The 23,198-nt window shown below is 34.7% G+C and overlaps 1 pseudogene; it reads left to right on the top strand.

Moving 5' to 3' along the window:
* The first annotated feature begins 180 nt into the window (after nucleotides 1-180).
* On the top strand, nucleotides 181-20,806 carry LOC120195343 (annotated as a pseudogene).
* The last annotated feature ends 2,392 nt before the right edge of the window (nucleotides 20,807-23,198 follow it).

The raw sequence follows: 23,198 nt of genomic DNA, 5'->3' as shown, positions 1-23,198 counted from the left end.
TCTGAAATCAAATTGGAGCTAACTTAATCTTCCTAAAGAAAAATAAGAGCCATAAATGAAATTTTAGAAAAGGTTAGTAGAATCGAGAAACTGCAAGAGTAACTTATCAAGACTCAACAAGAAATGACTGATCATGCAAAAAAGTTTCAGGCTGATTCAAAAGAACAAATGACCACGTTAATGGACATGATGAATGACATGATCCATGGAGAGCCCTCTGTGAAGGCTGTGAATGAGGTTCTGAATGATAATGATGAGTTCGAAACAATATTGTCTGATGATCAAGAACCTATTAGGGAGAATGGTAATTCAAGACAGCTTCAAGATTTGGTCCCAAGTGGCAATTTAAGGAGTCTGGTGAATTCTACCCAATTATAGCTGAAATGAGCATCCAGAACCCCCACGATCACAGGAGAACATTTAGTCGTTCAGAACAATCAAGGAAAGTGAAAATCTCTCGAGCGAGAAAAAATCTGGAGGTGTTTCAAGAATCTATCTCAGATCTGTACCCTCATTTGGTTAAAGGTCAATATATTACACCAAGATGGTGAAAGTGTCACCAAAGCCTTATGCCCATTGCTATGATCAAAATAACTTTTGTAAATTTCACTTGGGAGTACCTGAGCATTCAACAGGGAATTGTTGGTCACTGTTAAAAGAAATAGAGACGCTCGTTGATAAGGGAGTCTTGACACAAGAAATGATCAAGAAATGAGGGGCAAATAAGGATGAAAATTCTGGGCCAAGTACACGCCCAACATTTGAGGAATGATAGAGCAAGCTAAATAAACAAGTGGAAGTTGTTATATACCACTGTAGTACTTTATATTTTTAGCATCTTGTTTGAACATGTTTTTTGTTCCTTTCTTCGTCCTTTTGTGCAATAAATAAATTTATGTTGCTTTTATGGTTATGAGCAAGGAATCAAATTTTAATCTTGAAGTTTTTGAGTATCAAGTAAATTAAATATTCTTTTTCAAGAATTATAGATATTTGGCAAGTGGTAAAATTATACATTCCATATCCCATCCAATGCCAATGCTAATTACTTGGCGGTTACCAAAACCAAATCCTGACACTACAATTATCTAAGACTCTGAAGTAATGTCTCTACTTGTTTTTGAGACACCGAATCCAGATGTTTACCTTTTTGGGTAGAGTTGATTGGTTTATAACATTCCACCGTATACACGACTTCAAAAGTCACACAGTTGTCCTTCCAAATACAAAACCATCATAAACCAAAAGACATTAAAAGAACCAAACTTTCAAATTATCCGTGAATCTTCCTGCAAGAAGAGACGAGATGAGTAATCATGGATCAACTTATCGAAGATAATTTCGAGTGATTGGGGCATACTCAAAGAAGAAGAAAAAAGATTGATTTAGATAAATATATCATGTATTAATTGCATTGTTTTCATGTAAATAAAGATTAATCTTGGATATTCATCCCCCTGATGATACATTTTTTTACAAAAATTTTTATATATGAGATGACGAACGACATTGTTTCATTTATCCTTTTAAATATATATATATATCATTTGTTGTCCCCATTTGAGCCTGAATTATTTTTTCTGATTCAACCCTAACCAAGGATCACCCTTCACATTAAGGGGCAAGGTGAAAGATATCTTCTCACAGGAATAAAGATTGTCAATCTAGTTTTATTACGAAGGCAAATCTTCATGAAATAAATAGAGTTTTGAACTACAAGGTCAAATACAAAGTGCTTGAAGATCAAATCCAGACAAGATGAAAGAATTTCTAAAATACAAGAGGAAAATGAGGTTCTCAAAGCAATTGAAGTCCTATACTCATTCATTAGAAAAAAAAGAGAAAAAAATTGAATCAAGATGGGTGACTCATTGAGGCTCAAGCTACAAGGTTGATCAAGTGCAATTAGTTCAAAGATTCATATTCAACAAGAAGAGCAAAAAAATGATGAAGATATGAGAAAATGGAAATGAACTCAAAAATTGACAATCTAGAAGGATCCAAAAGAAGAATGACAAATAGCGAAGCAGATCCAAGTCAAGTAATGCAAGATTGAAGGCGTTATAATGAATTGATCCTTGGTTTAATTACCCTTAAACACTTGTTTAGGCCTTTTTATCCCTTTCTTTCGTAACCATAAACCCTGGCCTACGTTACGTACCTAAAAAGTCCATTCTAATCATACGTGGATTTCTATGTGAAAGAGACTATCTTCTGATTTCATTCTGCTTCTCAGATTGATTTTTATTTGCAAAAATTGATTTTTAAAATCTTTAAAGCATGATATGAAAAATGAGAAGGGGGGTTCAAAATGTAAATTTTTAAATAACATCTTGGAACCAAAGAAGAATTCGAGTTGAAAACCTAAAAAGGCGGTTCGAATATCGAATGGTGCAATAATGACATAAGAGACGATCTTAAGCTCTTAATGAAGCACCACACATCTTGAGAGTCTGGGACCAAGAAGTATCTCTATGAGATGAATATAGCAACCATTTCTTCAAGTTAATGGACATTCAAAGAACATATATGCTGGATCAACCTGAAGAGACCTTACTTTACCAGAATCAACCTACACCTTAAATCAGTCAATAATTTTGACTCTTGCCATAGGATTATGATTTTTTGATTTAAAAGTGTAGTTGATTTATTTGATATTCATTAAACTCATTGTTTATGATTTGATTCTATTGTGAACCTGTAAGAAGCAGTACTTTACAAAATTATTTCATTCTTCGATAAGGAAAGGAAGAAAATATTTTCAAACAAGACAATCTCAAATGAAGAAGGTCTTTAAAGCAAATTGTTGCCTATTCTACCTCTATTGAAGAAAAAGAATGAGCCAGGCCAGAGTGAGGAAGCATTCTTGAAAGTAAGTGGTCCAAGAAGCCAGAAAGTCTGGAGAATTGAACTTGTAACGATCTCCTGTGACATTATTAGCAACTCATCAAGAAAGATTACCCTATTTAAAAGGGATACTTATCTCATGATGATGATGATAAGCATCACCAGACAAATTACTTTCCCTCATCCGCCAATCCATGTCCTCTAGCAGATCCTCTAATCACAGAGCCATAAGTCTCATTAGGTGTATTATGGGAATGAACAAGTCCACCACCTGCACTCTGGTTATACCGTGATGTTGGCTCAAGTCTTGATACATCATTGCTACTTTTTTCATGCTGATCATTTTCCTTGATAAGATTATATCCATTATGTCCTTCAGAAGATTGTTGAACTTAAATTTGATGTTGGAACATATTCTACACTTATATACCTTTCATATTGGGTAACATTGGTTACAGGATTCCAAAAGTAGAGATAACCAGTTTTATCATCAACTAAACCTTTCCATGGTTCGGGAAGAGTATGATATATCTTGGAGCAGCAGAAGAGACAATCGATGTACCAAAATCTTCTAGTTCATCCCGATAATGTTTATTTCTTCCAATAAGGTTGTCATACAGGATACAACAAGGTCGAAACCGCAAAATCTACTCATCAATTGCTCCAACTGATCACCATTCAGTTCTTGCACATCTGCTTTCAAAAGTATGCTAAGCCGGTAAAGGGCAATCTCTGTACCACTGATCCCAGAGAAAAGAGACAGAACATTGATACTCCTGGGAACATGTCTTTTAAAACCAAAATATGATAAGCCACCGTGTCGATCTGGAATGGATTACCAAGCGATTTATACCACTTTGTCTGACTAGATCCCTCCAGATTCAAAAAATCACCTCATTCAGAAGAGGCACATATTTCAGACATTTCTGTTAGAATAATAACCCCTTTATTAATTATTATGACAACATGAAGAGAATCCTTCAAGTTACTTAACAACATTGTTGTTTATTGATACCCAACTGAGAATATTCAAGATTAAGAGATTTGGGCACAAATAGAGCCACGAGAACCCATAATGGGGCATTACCAAATTGGATCTCGTGGGGACCATGAGATTCAAATCAATGAACATTGAGAGTAAACCTTACGATTTAGAATGTTTGGGCATTTTGAAGGCTCATATCAGCAAGAAAATAATTTTGAATGCATTTTGAACGTTCATATTAGTAAATATTGGGGGCATGCTGAAAGTCAATTTCAATCAGAAAAAGGAATAGACACATTTTGAACGTTTGTATCAACAATTGTTGGGCATACTGAAGGCCTATATCATCTTGTGGAAAGATTATTGATTTGAGAAAATATTTCCAATGAGATAAAAAGACATAAAAGTATGAAAATGGTGAAGCAGTGACAATAGAGCTGATTATACATAACTGCTTTGTTCATCATACAGTTGTATTATTCTAGTGATTCGATACTGGCAATCTCAAAGCATCCCACTTGTGGTATCACTTAGCTTTGTTCTTAAGTGACGTTTTACAAAAGCTCTGAACACTATACAAAGAGCTTCACTGACAAATTATCTGGGCAGAAACCACAGGAAAAGATGAATATGTTGTCAAATGTTTTACGAACATTTGAGCAGAAGCCATAGGAAAGGATGAATATGTTGTCAAATGTTTTACAAACATCTGAGCAGAAACCACAAGAAAAGATGAATGTGTTTCAAATGTTTTACGAACATCTATGCAGAAACCACATGAAAAAATGAATTGTTATCAAATGCTTTATGTGTTATCTCACTTGAGATTGTTTTCCTTAAAACAAACTGCGTCTCGCTTGAGACAGTTTCACTCGAAACAACAATTTATCTCACTTGAGATTGTTTTTCTTAAAACAAGATTCATCTCGCTTGAGACAGTTTTACTAGAAACAGAAATTTTCATCACTCGATGGATCAACATTTCCAGAGGAAGTTCATAATGAGAAGAACTCATAGAAAGAGGAAGAAAAAGTTCATAATGAGAAGAAATTATTCAACCTTTTTCTTGATTTTATCCCAGAAGGAGATAAATCAACACCAACATTTCTAGAGAAGTTCATAATGAGAAGAACGCATCTGAAGAGGAAGAAGAAGTTCATAATGAGAAGAACTTGTTTAACCTTTTGCTCGATTCTATCCCATAATGAGATAAATCAGCACCAACATTTTCAGAGGGAGTTCATAATGAGAAGAACTCATCTGAAGAGGAAGAAGAAGTTCATAATGAGAAGAACTTATTCAACTTTTTGCTCGATTCTATCACAGAAGGAGATAGATCAACATCAACATTTCCAGAAGTGTTCATAATGAGAAGAACTCATCTGTAGAGGAAGAAGAAGTTCATAATGAGAAGAACTTGTTCAACCTTTTGCATGATTCTATCACAGAAGAGATAGATCAACATACACTTTTCCAGAGAAAGTTCATAATGAGAAGAACTTATCTGAAGAGGAAGAAGAAGTTCATAATGAGAAGAACTTGTTCAACCTTTTACATGATTCTATCACAGAAGGAGATAGATCAACATCAACATTTCTAGATAAAGTTCATAATGAGAAGAACTTATTTGAAGAGGAAGAAGAAGTTCATAATGAGAAGAACTTGTTCGACCATAGTTTGATTCATCACCTATGGAGTTGAATGAAAGAATAACCTCTCTTGAGGATCAACATTTTCAAAGGAAGTTCATAATGAGAAGAACTCATCTGAAAAAGGAGAAGAAGTTCATAATGAGAAGAATTTGTTCAACCTTGCCTTAATTCATCACATATGAAGTCGAATTAACAACCCCTCTTTCGAGGATCAACATTTCCAGAAGGAGTTCATAATGAGAATGACTCATCTGATGAGGAATAAGAAGTTCATAATGAGAAGAACTTGTTCAATTTTTTGCTAGATTACATCACAGGAGGAGATGAATTATCATCCCTAATAAAAGAGTTCATAATGAGAAGAACTTGTTCAACATTGCCATCCCAATCAAGTGAAGTCAAATGGATAAAAAAATCTTATTATCTTTTCTTCTTTGCCCTATTCTTGTTAACACAAGAATGAGCAAAGAGGGACAGCTGAAGATACTAGTTTTTTCATCTATTTATTTTTATTTATTTTTATTATTAGTTTTATTTATTATAAATATTATTATAATTATTATAATTATTATATTTATTATTATTTAATTAATATTATTATTTTTATTAATATTATAAATTTATATTACATGCCCAAAATCAGAGCCCAATTACACAGGAGACCCAAACCCAGAGGCCCAAAACCGGATCTGACCCAAAAGGCCTAGTAGAACCCTAAATCCAATTAGGGTTTTTACATTTCTGTTAAGGTTTCATCACCCTATCTCCAGCCGCTGTTTCCACTTCCAGTCGCCCCACGACGACGCCGCTGCTGCTGCCACGCCTCAACCCTCGTCGGGCTTTCCAGAAGCCAGTTACCCCGCCACATCAATGCTCTATGGTGAGTCACCACCATAGTCCGGTGACTCACCGAAAGTCACCAATGGAATTGGTCCGAAAGGTGTATCTCCATGGCTATAAAAGCCATCGCACCTACAAAAGGAAAAAAGACAGAGCAAGAACGGAAATGACAGAGCAACCACCGAGAAGGAAAACAGAAGAAGATACGAACATCAACAATAAATAAAACCACCAAATCCATAAAACAGAAAGAAAGAAATGAGAGAGAGCTTACTGAGGAAACCACGTGGTGACCGGAAACGCTACACGCCGACGAAACCTTCAAAATACCCGAAGGTATTTCTCTATATCTACTCTGATCGGGAGTTTTTTAGGGGAAACTAAGGTCGGATTCGGCTTTGGGGGTCTAGGGTTTCATTTTGGCGTATTTATGTAAAATCTGACCACCGTGTATGGTGGTCGGTGGCGGCGATCACCACCGGAGCACGGTGGTCGGCGGCTGCCGGACTTCACTCCGGCAAGAAAAGCTAGAGAAGCGAGAGAAATTGATATCTCTCTCTCTTAGAGAGAGAATGAGAATGAGAAAGAGAGAAATGAGAGAACCAACCATTCATGCCGGTTAAATGGGTTTGTATTCCCCCTCCCAAACGGTGTTGTTTTGGGGAGGGGTATATGCGTAATTTTATTAATGGATGAACTATTCCCGCAATCCTTGATGTTTTATAAACTTTTATTTTAGTCACTACAGTATGTTTTCGTGCATTTTTAATTTTGTTTTATTTATATTTTAGTCACTATCTTATTTATATAATATTTAAGATAAATACCTATTTTAGTCCCTTATAATTTTATTAATTTTTATTTTATTAATGAATAATTGATTAATGTCAAATTTCACTGTTAATACTTAGTTTTCATAATATTTTGAACTAGAGCCTTTAATTTTAATATATTATAATTTAATCACTCCTTTTAATAACTTTTAATTTTTACCATAAGTTTTATTATTTATTATTTATTTGTTCATATAGTTTTAATTTTCTCTATTTTAGTCACTTTTTAATTACAATTTATTTTTATCTTTTTAAATTCAATATATTTAATTTAATACTTTAAATATTATTTATTTTAGCATATAAAAATATATTTAATAATAATATTTATTTATTTTTAAATATTAAGATAGGACTGTCTTAAATTAACTAGAAGTCATATTCCGATATTTTTAAATAAATAAATATTGTATTTATAAAAACAAATATATAAATATATATAGTTATTTTAGTTTTATTCAAATTATTATATTTTTCTTCATTGTATATTTATTTAATTTTAGTCATATAAATATATATATATATATATATATTTACTTTGTTTTTATTATTTTTGAGAAAAATTATTATATTAATTTTTATTTATTTATTAATATTAAAGAAAAGGCAGTCTTAAAGCAACTAGATGTCCTTTTCTAATATATTTAAGTAAATATATACTTTATTTATAATTTATAAAAATTATTTTAATATTTCTCTTTATTATTATCCAATTGAATATGAAAAGATCTTAAATTAAATTTATAGTCGAATTCTTAAATTTTTATTATTAGAGACAATTTATAATCGACAGGGACCAATTTTGGACGTTGTGGAGGTGCTAATCCTTCCCCAAACGTAATCGACCATGAATCCCTTTTCTTTTATTAAAAAGAACGAATTTTTGGTTAAACGCAGACCAATTTATCTTTTAACTGATGTTTTCTTAAAAACTCTTTTAAAAGATGATATTTAGGTATTCGACCTACCTGACACAAAAGGCCGATGGCGACTCCCAAAACATTTCAATAAAAACTATTTATCCACATTATTTTTCCCGCCAAATAAAAATTCGTGCCCGGACGAAAACTGGTTACGACACAAACAAGCTTTAGAGTTGCTTTCACAAGCTTTGGAGGTGTGGCCTGCTGCCAATGTCAAGTTTAATTATTTAGAAAAGCTACTGAGCAGTGTTCAGCCATCTAAGTCGAAGGACCCTTCCACAGCTATTTCTGAAGGTTGGATGTCATGAATAGAATTTTATAGAAACAGCCGCAGTTGTTCATTAGAAACAATATCAATCAGATTTCCCAATTATATATATATATATTGAGAAGATACTAGGTCTCATTAAAAACCCCCTTCATACCCGTCGTTGTACATAAGTACCTCAACGGACATTGGAAGAAGAAAAAGAGTGCATAATTTTTTTTCCATAAAGAAAATACACCTCATACATCAATTGACTGTTACAAAACACCACCCACCAACTTAATCTCAACCCACCCTGCAAACACACCATCCAAACAAAAAAAATACTAAGGGTCTGTTTGTTTGCCTGTAATTGGTTTTCTAGAAAATGAATTTCTGAAATTTGAATTACTGGAAAATGAAATACTGGAATTTGAATTCTGGAAAATGAATTACATTTCTGGAAAACTTTTCCAGAAAATGTTTTCCGTAAAATGAATTACATTTTTCTGAAAAACATTTGGAAAACGTTTTATGATATTTGGAAGATGTTATTTAAACATTTTTTCCACTAGTTGATGAGTTTTAAAAAAATATTTATTACAAATATTAAATACAATAAATAATATTATTTATCATAAAACTTAATATTATTATTTTAAAATATTAAAATAATTTATTTATTATTAAATATTATCTTTATAATTTTATTAATAAAAATATTATAAATTATATTAATTATTTATTAAAGTAATAGTGTTATATTATATTTTAAATATATTTATTAAAATATTATTATTATATTATATTAATATTAAATATATAAATAATATTATTCATTATTAAATATATAAAAAATTTATTATATATTTATTAACATAAAAATATAATATCTTATATTATTATAATATAATTGATTATTTTATTATAATAATAAAATTTAATATTATATTATTATAAATAATAATAAATATATTTTAAATATTTTAATAATTAATATTTTGATGAAAATGATATTAAAATATTTTATTAATATTAAATTCATAAAATAAAATTATTTTGAGTATTTATTCTTTAAAGTGAAAAGTTCGGAAAATGACTTACAGAAAATCAGACTGTAAGTCATTTTTCAGAAAACACAAAGGAAATTCTGTTGACCAGAAAAATGAATTATGTTGACAAACCAGTTTTCCTCCAACCAAACACTGAAAAACATTTTCCAGAAAACGAATTACATGAAACAAACACGGGAAAACATTTTCCGGAAAACGAATTACACGAAACAAACATGGGATTTCGGGGAAAACCAATTATGTAATTCATTTTACGGTAAACAAACAGACCCTAAATAATTACCCTATACCCTACTTAGCTAAACCGTCAGCCTACCAATTTACAACCCTTCTTAGAGACCTTATAATAACACTATATTCTAATACAACACTGGCAATTTCCTTGACCAGCTGTGAAAACACATTAGGACATATTACGGGATTCTTAATCCACTTGACTACGATTTCTGAATCCGTCTCTGTGATTAACCGACCCTTACCACACTATTCTGATTCCTCAAACAAAGTTAAACCAGTTTGAATCGCCTTCAATTAAGCTAGTATAGGAGGATCAGGACCCGTAGGTTCCAAAAAAGAACCCAAAATCTTGCTTTCTTTATTTCTCAATATACCACCAATTCCATTGCTATTCCAATCACTTTTCATAGCCCCATCCACATTAATTTTGAAGAAATCCGAGGGCGAGGGACACCACAAGACCTTTAACAGATTAATCTTCATGGACAGATTGCTTCCATCAGCCAACTTCGGATCATCAACAAGACAATCTAGGAGAATTGAAAAATTAGGGAATTTCGTCGAAAACTACGCAACCACTCTCTATCTAAAAATAAAAAACAATTGTTTCCTATCTATACATCCATTCTCGAAAACCACTTGGTTTCGACACTTCCATTCTGACCACAAGACAACTCCCGGAATAAAGTTCCAAATAGTTGATTTTTGAGCTAGACTTCTCCATAAAGATAAAAAAAACATTAGGATCCACTGAAAAAACCATAAATAGTTCCAAAAACTTAAGAACCTTACCCATATGCCCCACACAATAGAAAAAAAAGAAGTGTGAAACCGTCTCTTGGTACATACCACAAAGAGGGCATAAAATATTCTCTATCCCATTAACACCATACTTGATTAATTCAGATTTAGCAACTAATTTTTATGCAAAACCTGCCACATAAACACCTCTAATCTGGGGTAGCATAACCAATCCAAATCATCTTCGACCAAACCGGATCCTCAATAGAACCTTCTGTCATTAATTTAACGCATGACAGGCATTTTTTGATGAAATTAATGTTTCAACTTTGTCAGATTCTTGAACCTTGTTTCAAGTATAAAATGTTAGACGCTGGAAAGTCACTGTGCTCTTTGTTGAAAATGGTTTTTGTTACTTTTCCTTTGGATGCGGGTAATAAACCGCCAGATGTGAAGCTTTTGTATCAGAAGGTGGATGAGCTAATTTAGAAGCACATTGCTACTGTTACAGCTCCTCACGCATCTGGTGGAGATAACTCTGCTAATTCAATTAGCTTTGTGCTCCTTGTCATTGAGACATTGATAAAGCTGCAAAAGAACTTTATTGATTCATTCATCTTGGTTCGTATCATTCAGCGGCTTGCCCGTGATATGGGATCAACGGCTGGCTCCCACTTGAGACAAGTATGTCATTTCCTAGATTCTTTTTAGTTTTCTCTAATTACTGACAGACGCAGCACGCATAGGTTTAGAAATTCAGTGTGTGCTTGCATGTGTGGTTTTGCAGTTTGATTTCCTTTGGTTTCAAATTTACTGGTTCCAGTTTTTTTAATGGAACTAGTGGGCATGATTGACGTTGAATGAAATAACTTTATTTTCTAATTTGTCTTATCCTTTAAAATTTTTATAATGTATGTTTTTTCCATAGATTTTATTTTGATTTTCTTGTCTCGACAGTATTTATGTTTAATTTGTTTCTGGTATTATGCCAACTTTAGAAATAATTTATACCTTTGTTTCATTTGCATGAGTTACTACCAACCATATTTTCTACATTTTAATCTTCTTTTGACATCTTATTTGCTTGAAAATCAAGAACTTGTACTCTTAACCCATTTGCTTTATTAATTGATTGAGATATCTTTTATATTTAGGGTCAGCGAAAAGATCCTGATTCTTCCGTCACTTCATCTCGTCAAGGTGATGATGTTGGAGCGGTCATCTCCAACCTGAAGTCTGTCTTGAAACTTATTAGTGAAAGGGTCATGCTTGTGCCGGAATGCAAGAGATCTGTAACTCAAATTTTGAATGCTTTGCTTTTGGAGAAGGGAACTGACGCTACTGTGCTTCTGTGTATACGACTTGATAAAAGGTTGGATCGAAGATGACTTCAACAAGCAAGGCACGACGGTAACCTCTAATGCTTTTCTCACGCCTAAGGAAATTTCTTAATTTCTCCAGAAGCTTTCACAGGTTGATAAGCAAAATTTCCAGGCTAGAGCCTTGGAAGAGTGGGACAGAAAATATCTGGATCTTCTTAATGGGGTTTGTGCTGATTCAAACAAGTAATTATCTTTTATATTCTTCAGTTTGGTTCATGAATCATGCTTTTCTTATGATGTGATAGTATATTTTGATCAATTTCAGATATCCACCTGCTCTGCGTCTAGAGGTATTTCACAAGGTGGAAAGGCAGTTCATGCTTGGTCTCCGGGCAAAAGATCCTGAAGCTCGAAGGAAATTCTTCTCCCTGTATCATGAGTCACTTAGCAAGACTTTGTTCACAAGGTTACAGTATATTATCCAAATACAGGACTGGGAAGCTTTAAGCGATGTCTTTTGGCTCAAGCAGGGTCTTGATCTCCTTTTAGCGATCTTAGTTGAGGATAAACCTATTACGCTTGCTCCTAATTCCGCAAGGGTTCTGCCACTTGTTGCTCTTGGTTCTGTTTCAGATAGTTCTTGAATGCAGCATCAGGTTGCTGATGCTTCAGAGGGTTCTGAGGAAGCTCCTTTAACCCTTGATAGTCTTGTTCTTAAACATGCACAATTTCTGAATGAAATGAGCAAGCTTCAGGTTCTTACATCTCTTTTTTGTATTTTTCTAATTTTTTACCTTCATTGTTTTGGGATCCTTGAGATATTGACAGCATACAACAATTTAGCCATTTGCAGTGCTTTCTCATATCCTTTTCAAGATTGTTAAAAGTACTGTCATGTTGATAAAGAGTAAACAACATAGTGGAGGAGAAAATGAACTCTTTTTTATTTATTTATTGTGAATGGTGAAAATACATCTTTTTATAGGAAAACTTAGGAGTAAGTTTTCTATTAGAAGTAAACTACTTAGTAGTTATCTTTATCTATCTAACTTTCTAAGAGTTGGTGTTATATTAAAATACTAACTTATCTATCGCATAACCTACACTCCCCCTCAAGTTGGGGAGTAAATGTTGAAAAGACCCAACTTGGATATAATCTCATCAAAGGTAATTCTTGGAAGTGCTTTGGTGAGAATATCTGCTAACTGATTCTTCGTTGAAAAATAATTGAGCTTCACCGTTCCACCATTCACCTTTTTAGAGATGAAATGTCTGTCAATCTCCACATGCTTCGTTCGGTCATGATGAACTGGATTCTTTGCAATACTTATTGCAGATTTACTGTCAGTTTGAAGTTCAAACCATTTGTTGGCACATAACCCCAGCTCAGTTAACATTCTTTGAAGCCAAATTCCTTCGCAAATTCCAAGTGTCATTGCTCTAAATTCTGCTTCTGCACTACTTCGAGACACCACCGCCTATTTTTTACTTCTCCAAGTAACCAAATTTCCCCAAACAAATGAACAATAACCAGTTGTAGATCTTCTATCCGTTAATTCACCTGCCCATCTTGAATCCGAAAAAATTCTTATTGTTCTATCATCACTCTTTCTAAAAATTAATCCATGTCCTGGTGTCATTTTCAAGTATCTTAGAATTCTATTCACAGCCTCTAAATGTTCTTCTCTTGGATCATTCATATATTGACTCACTATACTGACAGGGAACACAATATCGGGTCTAGTAAGTGATAAATAAATTAGTTTACCTAATAACCTTTGATACTGTTCTTTATTCACAGGACTTCTCAATTCTTCTCTCCTTAGCTTCAGATTTGCTTCCATAGGTGTTTCTACCGGCTTACATCCCTTCATTACAGTTTCTGATAGTAGATCAAGGATATATTTCCTTTGGTTGATCACTATTCCTTCTTTTGACCTTGCAACCTCCATGCCTATAAAATACCATAAAGTTCCCAAGTCTTTGGTTTCGAACTCTTTCACCACTAGCATTTTCAATCTTTCTATCTCCATACAATCATCACCTGTTAGAATAATATCATCCACATAGACAATTAAAATTGCCTTTTTGTTGTTTGAAGTTGTTTTGACAAATAAAGTGTGTTCCGATTGACATTGCTTGTAACCATCCTGAATAATCACCTTTGTAAATCTGTCAAACCAGGCTCTTGGAGATTGCTTAAGTCCATACAAGGACTTTAGTAATCTACATGCTTTTCGTGTATTACTCGTCACACCCGGTGGAATTCGCATATATACTTTCTCCTCCAAGTTTCCGTTTAGAAATGCGTTTTTGATGTCTAACTGATGAAACACCCAATTCTCATTAACTACTAATGACAGTAACACTCTCACAGTGTTTAGTTTTGCTACCAGAGCAAACATTTCATGATAATCCACTCCAAAAGATTGAGTGAATCTTTTCCCACTAATATCGCCTTATATCTTTCAAAGCTACCATCAGCTTTGTATTTTACCGTGAATACCCATTTGCAGCTGACTGGTTTTTTATCTTTCGGAAGATTAACTATAATCCAGATATTGTTGTTTTCCAGTGCTTTTAATTCCTCTTCTACTGCCTTTTTTAACTTGGGATCTTTCAAAGCTTCTTCTACCGTATCTGGAACAATAATGCTATCTACACTTGCTGTAAAGTTCTTAAAACAATGCGTTAGCTTTCCATATGCAACAAATCTGTCAATTGGATAATTTCTGTATTTTCTTACTCCTTTCTTTTGAGCAATCGACAAGTCATTATCATCAATTAAAGCATTTAATTCAGTGGAAGAACTTTGATTACCTTCTTCATTCTCTAAAGGATTCTCGTTCGGTTCCGGTTCATGATAGTGTCAATGCTGTGTGGGAGACTCAGGATTAGGTTCAGGGATTGATTTAGAAATTGGTTTTTGTCGTCTCTTGTAAATCTGCTACTCGATTGAGGTATTTGAGGCGAAGTGATATGTTAATCATGCCAAGGTAAATGTGTTTCGGTGGACTGGTCTGTCAAGGATACGTTTTCTGGGTTTGGTAGTGTTGTTTGGTCTGGTTGTAGCGATTTTGTAGGCTTATTCAATTGGTTTAATTGGTTTGATGGTGCTAGTTGATAAAAAAGAGCTGGCTGCAAATCAAGTGACAATTGTTGTGAGACAATAAACTGATATTCATTATATAACTCCCCCTGAATAGCAGTTTTAAGGAAAAAAGGTGTTTTTTCAAAGAAAGTAACGTTCATAATAATAAAAAATTTCTTTGTACGAGGATAATAACATCGAAAGCCCTTTTGAGTCGATGAATAACCCAGAAACACACACCGAAATGCTCGAGGATCTAATTTGGACCTGAAAGGAACATTGTTATGAGCGAACAGAGTACAACCAAAAACTCTAAGAGGTGACAATGAAGTCATCGGCATAAAATTGGGAAAAAACTAAAGAAAAACATCTCTCGGACACTTAAATTGTAACGGTTTACTAGGGAGTCAGTTAATCAAATAAGTGACAGTTAAAAGGGCTTCTCCCTAAAAACAGTTAGGAACATTTGTAGAAAAAATTAGAGACCGAGTAACCTCAAGAAGATGTATGTTTTTTCGCTCAACAATCCCATTTTGTTGAGGAGAATTGACACACGAAGTAAGATGAACAATACGGTTTCCTTAAAGAAAGAACCCAAAACATTGGCAAAATACTCACTACCATTGTCATAATGAAACATTTGGATTGAACACTGAAATTGAGTTTCAACCATCTTATGGAACCGTTTAAATATTTCACAAGCTTCAGATTTGGATTTCATGAGAAAAGTCCAGGTAGTACGAGTGTGATCATCAATAAATGAAATAAACCACAGAAACCCATGTAAAGATGCGACCCGAGATGGTCCCCAAATATCTCTATGAATCATGGTAAATGGTTTGAACGGTTTATATGGAGAAGGTAGATAAACACTCTTAGTTTGTTTAGCAAGTGGAAAAATATCACAAGAAAAAGATTTTGGACTCTTATTGACAAACAAATGTGGAAACAATTTTGCAAGATAAAATAAACTGGATGTCTAAACGAAAATGCAATAACATAACATCGGTTGAAGGTTCGAGTAAAGGAAATTATTGTATAACATGGTAGAAAGTAGATGGGTGGGAAAATGAAGTTGCTGGAAGTAGGTAAAGACCCCCACAAAGCCTATCACTACCAATCATTTTCCCCGAGTTGGAATCCTGAAATTCACAAAAATCAGAGTTAAATTTCGTGGTACAACATAAATCGGCAGAGAACTTGCTTATGGAGATAAGATTGCAAGTGAGATTGGGAACATAAAGAATATGTGATAACAAAATGTCCTGATTTATTTGAATAGACCCATGATCGGCAACCCCAGATAGAGAACCATCAGCTGTTCGAATATGAGAGATAGACGAGTCGACATGAAAAATGTGAAAGAGCCGAAGATCACCTGTCATATGATCACTTGACCAGAATCCACAATCCAAGTAGGAGCGGTGAATGTATTAGCAAAAGTAGCAGAAGGAATTCTACCTGCAAGTATTGATTGGGAATGAGTGTTTAACTGACTAAAAAACTGTTGCAACTCTTCCATTTGTTTTTTAGTAAACGAACTTCCTTGTAAATCAGTATTCACAACACTGTTTCCTTGAGTATCATGTTGATGCTGTTTTGAAGACTTTCCATCAGTAGGCTTGCCATGTAAATTCAAACAGGAATCCCGCATATGGCCATCCTTCTTACAGTAGTCACACCAAGGTCTCCCCTTCTTTGGCCGAGTAGTAGTTTGAGAGTGAGTGAGCAATGCAGACCCTTCAGCAGGTTGCGAATCAGAAAGCATAACGGTACGTCGACTTTCTTCGCGTCGTACTGCAGAGAATATTTCCCGGATTGAAGGAAGAGGTTTGAGTCCTAATACTCGTCCGCGGGCTTCATCAAGATCCCGATGCAAACCAGACAAAAACTGGAATATCGGGAGTTGTTCAACAATTTTCTTGATAGAGGCTGAAGAAACATCAAAATGGGGCGAATTAACGAGGAATTCCAAGTGACCTCCGATGAAGAAGTGGCAGAATTCATGATTGACGGCTAGATTTAGGGTAAAAAAATCGGCTAGATTTAGGTGAAGGATCGGTCACCTAGCTGATACCATATTGATAAAGAGTAAACAACATAGTGGAGATGAAAAGGAACTCTTTTATTATTTATTGTGAATGGTGAAAATACATCTTTTTATAGGAAAAGTTAGGAGTAAGTTTTCTATTAGAAGTAAACTACTTAGTAGTTATCCTTATCTAACTTTCTAAGAGTTAGTGTTATATTAAAATACTAACTTATCTATCGCATAACCTACATGTCATTTAATAAATGTCATAACTTTGTTAGTTGTTTATTCCTTCAATTGGTGTTAAAACTGATTGCTGATTCCCTTGGTACTGGTTAAATACTGCAGTTGGTCAAATCTGAACATGTCTGCACTCTTGATAAGAAGTTATCCCATTTAAGTTAACCCCTTTTCTTTTGTTCAGTTTGCTGATCTTGTTATTCCCTTGAGGGAGCTTGCGCATGCAGATTCTAATGTTGCATACCATCTGTGGGTGTTGGTTTTTCCTATTGTCTGGGTTACCTTACACAAAGAAGAACAGGTTGCTCTAGCTAAACCAATGATATCTCTCCTATCAAGAGATTATCATAAAAAGCAGCAGCCCAGCAGACCAAACGTTGTGCAAGCTCTATTGGAAGGGCTTCAACTGAGCCACCCTCAGCCTAGAATGCCCAGCGAACTCATTAAATATATACGAAAAACATATAACGCATGGCATATTGCACTAGCTCTTCTGGAAAGTAATGTCATGTTATTTATGAATGATACGAAGTGCTCAGAATCTCTGGCTGAGCTCTATCGTTAGCTGAATGAAGAAGACATTAGGTGTGGATTATGGAAAAAAAGGTCAGTCTCAGCAGAAACCAAAGCTGGTCTTTCACTAGTTCAGCACGGTTATTGGCAGCGTGCTCAAAGCCCCTTTTACCAAGCAATGGTTAAGGCGACTCATTGCACATATAACAACACTGTTCCTAAAGCAGAAACGTGTCTTTGGGAAGAGCAATGGCTTTCCTCTTCCTGTGCCAGTCAACTTAGCCTGTGGGACGCATTGGTAGAATTTGGAAAGAGTATTGAGAATTATGAAATTCTGCTTGATAGCCTTTTGAAGTTATCTGATTGGACATATATGAAGGATCATGTAATCCCTAAAGCTCAAGTAGAAGAAACTCCAAAACTCCGTCTCATTCAAGCCTTTGTTGCCCTCCATGATAAAAATACAAATGGTGTAGGGGATGCAGAAAACATAGTTGGAAAGGGTGTTGATCTTTCTTTAGAACAATGGTGGCAATTGCCTGAAATATCGGTGCATGCTAGGGTTCCTCTTCTGCAGCAGTTTCAGCAATTAGTTGAAGTTCAAGAATCTGCCCGAATTCTTGTGGACATCGCCAATGGGAGCAAACTTTCTGGAAATTCTGTGGCTGGTGTGCATGGAAATCTTTATGCTGATCTCAAGGATATTCTTGAGACTTGGAGACTAAGAACTCCAAATAAATGGGATAATATGTCCATCTGGCATGATTTGCTTCAATGGAGGAATGAAATGTATATTGCTGTTATAGATGTGTTCAAAGAGTTTAGCACCACAAACCCACAACTTCATCATCTTGGTTTCCGTGACAAGGCATGGAATGTTAATAAGCTTGCCCGTATTGCTCGTAAGCAAGGACATTATGATGTATGTGTATCGATACTTGAAAAGATGTATGGTCATTCAACCATGGAAGTCCAGGTACTGAATATTGTGATATCATATTGGCTTGTTTTTGCATCAATTGACTTGACATTTTTTCTTTATCTTATTTAGGTGCCAAATATCAAGGCATTTTTTTTTTGTATTAGCTGCTAATGCATTAAAGGCCTTACGTTTTTCGATGCCATCCAAATTTGTTTCTTTTTAATCCTACTTGTATGATTTTTTATTGCATTTATATCCTGAATGAGCATAAAGTATCTGATACTCGCTAAAGCTAGCAATTTCCGACCATTGTATTGTTCTTTTTCTTTTGCCTGATCTTATTTTTGTTATCCTAATAAATTTGTGATACCGTTAGTTGAAAGTTTCTTATTTTTTCTTTTGAATATATGCAGGAGGCCTTTGTTAAGATTACGGAACAGGCAAAGGCATACCTTGAAATGAAGGGAGAACTTACTAGTGTCCTTAATTTGATCAACAGCAGAAGTTCCGCAGTCTCTTAAGAAGGAGCTCTCCGGTGTTTGCAGGGCTTGCTTCTCTGCAGATGCTATTATCAAGCATTTATATTTTGTTAGGGAGTACAAGCAGGATTTTGAGGACGATCTAGATCCAGATAGTACATCTACTTTTCCAACCACTCTCTCTGAACTGACTGAACGACTAAAACACTGGAAAAATATACTACAGAGCAATGTTGAGGACAGGTTTCCAGCCGCCCTGAAACTGGAGGAGGAAAGCAAGGTTTTACGTGCTTCCATATGGTTGACGTGGAGATTCTAGGGCAGTATTTCAGTGATCAGGTAAAAAATAGTACTTACATATTAGATACTGTTCTCTTTCTGTTATATAACACCACAAATTGACTGGATATTGCCTTTAGTTTTGTGAGCTAATGCAATCTATATCGTCAAATTTCCATTATGTTTCCAAAATAATGTGGTGTAAGCACCAGAGTTGACTTGCAAGTTCTCAATCAATTTGTCCCTGTTCTAATCAAACAATTTCTCTGAATTCCAGGCTTCGTCCTGCACACACCCCATAATAATTCCTGTTTGGTCACAGGTGACTGTCTTGCCCGATTATCTCTCTAATTCATTGGTTTTCTTCTATAGTTCTGTTGTAGGCATGGAAATTTTCAGTATATATCACAGGTATTTTTATATAGCTTTGAATAACCTGCTCAGCCTTTGCGCATCATGGCATTCCCTTTGTATTTCTATCAGGTGTAAGAATAACTATTTTTTTAACAGGTGCGCATGGTTGAAGATGATTTGATGTACAATACATTTCTAGAGGTTTATGAGAACCACTGTGCTGGGCATGACCGAGAGGCAGATCTTCCCATTACCTATTTCAAGGAGCAGTTAAACCAAGCCATATCAGGACAAATTTCACCTGAAGCTGTTGTTGATCTCCGCCTCCAAGCGTAACAGATGGTATCTTTTCCCAGTACATGTACAAGACCCTGTCGAGTGGCAATCAAATCTGGGCCTTTAAGAAGCAATTTGCTATCCAGTTAGCTCTGTCAAGTTTCATGTCTTACATGCTACGGATCGGCGGAAGGTCTCCAAATAAGATATTATTTGCAAAAAACACGGGGAAGATATTCCAGACAGATTTTCATCCTGCATATGTGAACGGAGTGATTGAATTCAGTGAGCTGGTGCCTTTCCGTCTGACAAGTAACATGCAAGCATTCTTCTCACATTTTGGTGTGGAAGGCCTTATTTTATCATCGATGTGTGCTGCAGCACAGGCTGTAGTCTCACCCAAAGTAAGTTCCTTGAGCATCATGTGTCAAAACTAAAGAATCACCTTAATGGAAACCATGTTCATTCACATTTCTCCACCACCCTGAATTTGCAGCAAACTCAGCATTTGTGGTATCAGCTAGCCATGTTTTTCCGTAATGAACTGTTTTCATGGTCTTGGAGGAGACCACTCGGGATGCCTCTTTCAGCCTCTTCTGGAGGGGGTAATTTAAACCTAGCAGACTTCAAACACAAGGTTACTACCAATGTGGAGAAAGTCATCAACCGCATCAGCGGAATAGCTCCACAGTGCTTATCTGAAGAGGTAAAAGTTTTTACTCACTCTTCAATGTAAATTTTTCTATTATTTTTACGTGTTTTATCATTCGTCTGGCTTAAAACACCAATTGTTTTGTGGTCCATTTAGGAGGAGAATGTAATGGACCCTCCACGGTCAACGCAGAGGGGTGTAACGGAGTTGGTGGATGCTGCCGATAAAATTGTGCATGATGGATCCAACATGGCATCCATGTTTTTGAATTGATCAAGGATTTGTGTCTGCTTCTCAATATGTTTGTAGATATTGTACATCCTTTATCTGTTTTAGAAATCTAGAACTAGAAATTGTTCTCAGGTTTTATTTTGGCTTCATTGAAGCAAGAAAAATAACGTTCCGGATCATGCGCATTTTTTTTTTGGTGTCAAAACGGGAACGTTCACTTATATTCAGTTCAATGTATGGTCGAAAGCTTCGGCGTTGGCAATCCCTTCAAGCATATAATATCGGATGAATCATCCTCGCACTATTCAATCCCATCATCATTGTTGTAAACAAATATGGTGTGCTTCCCTTTGAACATATCTCTTTAATGCTTGTAGAAAATATAACTTATTGGAAAAAATACTAGGAATTTACTTCAATTCATGAAAAATCAGAATGGTGGTGTAGTTCAAGGAATCCTAGTCATAAATAAAATATAGTTCTATCTAAGTCAAGAGTCCTAACTTATTTAAAATTATTTTTATCTAATAAATAGGTTGTTAGAGTTAGTGATAGAATGAAACACTAATGTTTACACAATAATAATTGTAATATAACTCACAGTCTTTTGGAAGTAAATATTAAAGACTCAGTTTGGATGTGATTTCCTCGAAAGTAATCATTGGAAGTGCTTTGGTCAAGATATTTACTAGTTGATTTTTCAAAGAGACGTAGTTTAGTCTTATTGTTCTACCATTCATCTTCTCAGCAATAGAATGTTTGTTAATCTCCACATGTTTAGTTCTGTCGTGATGTATTGGATTCTTATCAATGCTTATGGCTGACTTACTATCACTCTGAAACTCAAAATGTTCACACCTCTAACTCAGTTAGAAGCCTTTGTAACCAAACTCCTGCACAAATTCCAAGTGCTATTGCTTGAAACTCTTCTTCAGCACTACTTCTGGAAACCACAATTTTTTTCTTACTTCTCCAAGTCACCAAGTTTCCCCAAACAAACAAACAATAACCCGTAGTCGACCTCTGATCCGTTAGCTCTCCAATCCTGTTAGAATCTGAGAAAATCTTTATCGTCCTATCTTCAATGTTTTCTGAAAATCAATGTGTCCCGATGTCATTTTTAGATAGCTAAATATTTGATCTACAACCTTCAAATGTTCTTCTCTAGGATCATTCATGCATTTGCTCACAATGCTAACAAAAAAGGCTATGTATGTCCTCGTTAGTGATAGATAAATTAACTTACCTACTAACCTTTGATATTGTTCCTTATTTATTAGACTTCCTTTTTACGTAACTTCAGGTTCGCTTCCATGGGAGTTTTCGAAGGCTTGCAACCAATCATTCTAGTCTCATCCTAGTCTTAGAAAGTAAGTCTAAAATATACTTCCTTTGATTTATAACAATTCCTTCTTTTGATCTTGCCACTTCCCTGCAAAAAAAAAATACCGCAACGTCCCTAAATCTTTGGTTTCAAACTCTTTTGCTAGCAATGCCTTCAATCTCTTTATTTCCACTAAGTCACCACCTGATATCATCAACATAGACAATCAAGATTGCTTTTTTTTTCATGTTTGGTGCAGTCTTTACGAATATAGTGTGATCAGATTGACACTCTTATATTTATCTTGCAAAAGTACCTTCGTGAATCTATCTAACCAAGCCCGAGGTGATTGTTTAATCCATATAAAGATTTCAACAATTTGTACACTCGCTGATTTTCGGATTTCATTTGTACTCCTGGTGAAACCTTCATATAAACATCTTCTTCGAGATTATCATTTAGGAACACATTATTGACATCTATTGCTAAGGACAGTAATACCCTCATAGTGTTATGTTTCACAACTAGAGGAAAAGTCTCTTGATAGTCTACTTCATAAGTCTAAGTGAACCCCTTTTCCATGAGTCTAGCCTTATACCATTCAACACTATCATTTGCCTTGTATTTTATGGTAAAGACTCATTTGCAATCAACTGGTTTCTTGTCTTTATGACTATCAACAATAATCCATGTTTTATTACTTTTGAGTGCAAAAAGTTCTTCTTCTACCATATTCTTCTACTCGGGAATTTTTAATGTTTTTCCATTGTATATGGAATGCGAATTATATCTATTTTAGCTGTAAAAATTTTAAAGTCAAACATTAGTTTACCATAGTATTAATTCTATAACATATTTATGTTGAATTTGGGTCAAGAGCCTGCTGAAAAATTAGGGTAAGTGTTTTAGTTAAACTAATCTACTAGTAAGTGTTTTACTCTTGTCTAAATATTAGATTAGGAGTTTAAACTAAACTACAACTCTAATACTTATCCTCTTATCGCATAACTCACAGTCTCCCTCAAGTTGGAAAGTAAATATTGTAGAGACCCAACTTGTATAATATCTCATCAAAAGTAATTCTTGGAAGTGTCTTGGTAAGAAT

Source organism: Hibiscus syriacus, unplaced genomic scaffold (genome assembly GCF_006381635.1).
Source record: "Hibiscus syriacus cultivar Baekdansim isolate YM2019G1 unplaced genomic scaffold, ASM638163v2 tig00117012_pilon, whole genome shotgun sequence".
Taxonomy (NCBI): Eukaryota; Viridiplantae; Streptophyta; class Magnoliopsida; order Malvales; family Malvaceae; genus Hibiscus; species Hibiscus syriacus.
This window is presented reverse-complemented; position numbering and strand designations above follow the sequence as displayed.